A 3461-nucleotide genomic window follows, 5' to 3' on the forward strand; every position below is an offset into this window, starting at 1 on the left:
CTGCAACAGCATGTGGAGGGAAAAATTAAACATGCGCTACAAAACGCCATCAGTAGCAAGGTCCACCTGACCACCGATGCGTGGACCAGTAAGCATGGACAGGGACGATACCTTTCCCTCACTGCCCATTGGGTAAATGTTGTGGAGCCGGGTACAGATCTTGAGAGTGGCGCTGTACGTGTTCTGCCAACTCCAAGGATTGCAGGAATCCAGTCTGTATACATTGACTCCTCCTCATACTCCAGTTCCTCTGAATCAGCGCTGCAGGAGCCGTCACGGTCTACCTCCACATCGACCCGTGAACGGTTACCTGTTATGATGACCGATATGAGCACAGCCGTGGCCAAACGTCAACAGGCCATATTAAAATTAATTTATTTGGGGAATCGAAGCCACACAGCGCAGGAGCTCTGGAATGCCATCAAGCAGCAGAGCGACATGTGGTTTGTGCCAGCGAATCTCCAGCCAGGCATGGTAGTGTGTGACAATGGCCGAAATTTGGTGGTAGCTCTGGGCCTAGGCAACCTCACTCACATCCCATGTCTGGCACATGTGCTCAACTTGGTCGTGCAGAGTTTTTTGAGGGACTATCCGGATCTTGATGCACTGCTTCACAAGGTCCGCATAGAGTGCGCTCACTTGCGGCTTTCCAGCAACGCAAGATCGCGCATTGCAGCTCTGCAGCGCCGATTACGTCTTCCGGAACATCGCATCATATGTGACCTACCCACCAGGTGGAATTCAACGTTACATATGTTGGAGAGGTTGTGTGAGCAGCAGGCAGCAGTAATGGAGTACCAGCTGCAGAAGGCGCAAACAAGTCGCAGTGCGCGCCGTTCACACTTCACCACCACTGAGTGGGCCTCTATGAAGGACATTTGCCATGTTTTGCGTGCCTTCGATTATTCCACGCGGATGGCGAGTGCAGATGATGCACTAGTCAGCATGACTATCCCCCTTATCTGCCTGCTTGAAAAAACACTGCAAGCACTAAGGGACGAGGTTTTGGAAGAGGTGGAGGATGAGGAGTCACAAATGCCATCTGCTTCTTTACAGTCTGCGCAACGTGGTTCCTCACAAAGGCCTAGGCAGGGGACACTTTGTGAGGAGGATGAGGAGGAGTCAATGGATGAGGAAGACATCTGTCCAGAGGAGGGAGGTACACAATGCTCTAGTAGTCAGTATCTAGAGCGAGGGTGGGGTGATGCAGAGCAGGCAGAGATCACGCCTCAAGCAGGGGACAGCGTTTCTTGGCCAGTTGGCAGTCTGCAGCACATGGTTGATTTCATGCTGCAGTGCCTGAGAAACGACCGCCGCATCGCCCACATTCTCAACACGGCTGATTATTGGGTGTCCACCCTCCTAGATCCTCGCTACTGGGACAACTTACAAAGCCTCATAACACCGTTGAACCGGGAGCGTAAAATGCGGGAGTACCAAGACGCACTGGTGCATTCCATCATGTTCTCCATTCCAACCGAGAGCAGTGCTGCTAGTGCTTTACAAAGCAGCTCAGTGCGTCGAGGCAGTGGAGGAAGCTCTGCACAAAGAGGGAGCAGAAGCAGCGCCTCAGCACAAGGCAAGACCAGTATGGCCGAAATGTGGCAAAGTTTTGTGTCCCCGCCGCCACAAATGTCTACACCATCACAGACGGCTCCAGTCAGCAGGAGGCAACGTTTCCGTCAGATGGTGACAGACTACATATCTTGCCCTCTTAGTGTACTCCCAGACGGCTCTTCTCCCTTCAAGTTTTGGGTCTGTAAGCTGGATACATGGCCAGAGCTTAGTCAGTATGCATTGGAGGTGCTAGCTTGCCCTGCTGCTAGTGTATTATTGGAACGCGTCTTTAGTGCCGCAGGTGGTGTACTAACAGACCGTCGCATGCGACTATTCTCCGATAACGTTGACCGGCTTACTTTTCTCAAAATTAACAAGGCCTGGATCTCTCATGAATTTGCCAGTCCTCTTCCAGAATAAATAATTGGTTGGCAACAGTATCCAGGTCTCCTGTTGTGTTCATGTTTCTACCACCTGAACTGTAATCCCTGAGCTCCAACACCGCCAATTGGCGCTCGGAAGTGCCGTCTGCACAGTCAACACTTGCTGCCGTGTTATTGGGGTTCAGTAACGTCAGCTGTTCCCCTGCTGTGCGGACGGCAATTTCTCCTGCTCTGTCCAGATTCTCACTACTACAGATTTTAAAGTTGCTCCAATTACACCTCTGGCTCCTCTGTTTTCAGTATTATCCCTGAGCTCCAACACCGCCAGTAGGCGCTTGGAAGTGCCGTCTGCACAGTCAACACTTGCTGCCGTGTTATTGGGGTTCAGTAAGGTCAGCTGTTCACCTGCTGTGCGGACGGCAATTTCTCCTGCTCTGTCCACATTCTCACTACTACAGATTTTAAAGTTGCTCCAATTACACCTCTGGCTCCTCTGTTTTCAGTATTATCCCTGAGCTCCAACACCGCCAGTTGGCGCTCGGAAGTGCCGTCTGCACAGTCAACACTTGCTGCCGTGTTATTGGGGTTCAGTAATGTCAGCTGTTCCCCTGCTGTGCGGACGGCAATTTCTCCTGCTCTGTCCACATTCTCACTACTACAGATTTTAAAGTTGCTCCAATTACACCTCTGGCTCCTCTGTTTTCAGTATTATCCCTGAGCTCCAACACCGCCAGTTGGCGCTCGGAAGTGCCGTCTGCAAAGTCAACACTTGCTGCCGTGTTATTGGGGTTCAGTAACGTCAGCTGTTCCTCTGCTGTGCGGACGGCAATTTCTCCTGCTCTGTCCACATTCTCACTACTACAGATTTTAAAGTTGCTCCAATTACACCTCTGGTTCCTCTGTTTTTAGTATTTACCCTGGGCTCCAATACCGCTAGTTGCTGCTCAGAAGTGCCATCTGCACAGTCAACGCTTGCTCCAGTGTTATTGGGGTTCAGTAACGTCAGCTGTTCCCCAGCTGTGTGTCCGGCAAATTCTCCTGCTTTGTCCACATCCACTGTACTACTGATTTAAAACTTGCTCCAATTACACCTCTGGCTCCTCTGTTTTTAGTATTTACCCTGGGCTCCAATACCGCTAGTTGCTGCTCAGAAGTGCCGTCTGCACAGTCAACGCTTGCTCCAGTGTTATTAGGGTTCAGTAACGTCAGCTGTTCCCCAGCTGTGTGTTCGGCAAATTCTCCTGCTCTGTCCACATTCACACTACTACAGATTTTAAAGTTGCTCCAATTACGCTTCTGGCTCCACTCTGTTTTTAGTATTTACCCTAGGTTCCTGCACCGCCAGCTGTTTCCTAGCAGTGTCTTTGGCACGGGTACTCCCTCCTGCCCAGCCTGGTTCCAGCACGCCAGCTGTTTCCGGGTAGTGTCAACGTCACTTTGCCTCCAATGCGTTGTCCTGTTGTGTTGCGGTCGGGTTAGCCGACTCTATGGTGCCTGCAGTTTAGGTGACTCCTATGTGGG

The sequence above is a fragment of the Phyllobates terribilis genome, unplaced genomic scaffold (assembly GCF_046119375.1).
Source record: "Phyllobates terribilis strain yellow unplaced genomic scaffold, ASM4611937v1 Scaffold_13__5_contigs__length_258822181, whole genome shotgun sequence".
NCBI classification, from domain to species: Eukaryota; Metazoa; Chordata; class Amphibia; order Anura; family Dendrobatidae; genus Phyllobates; species Phyllobates terribilis.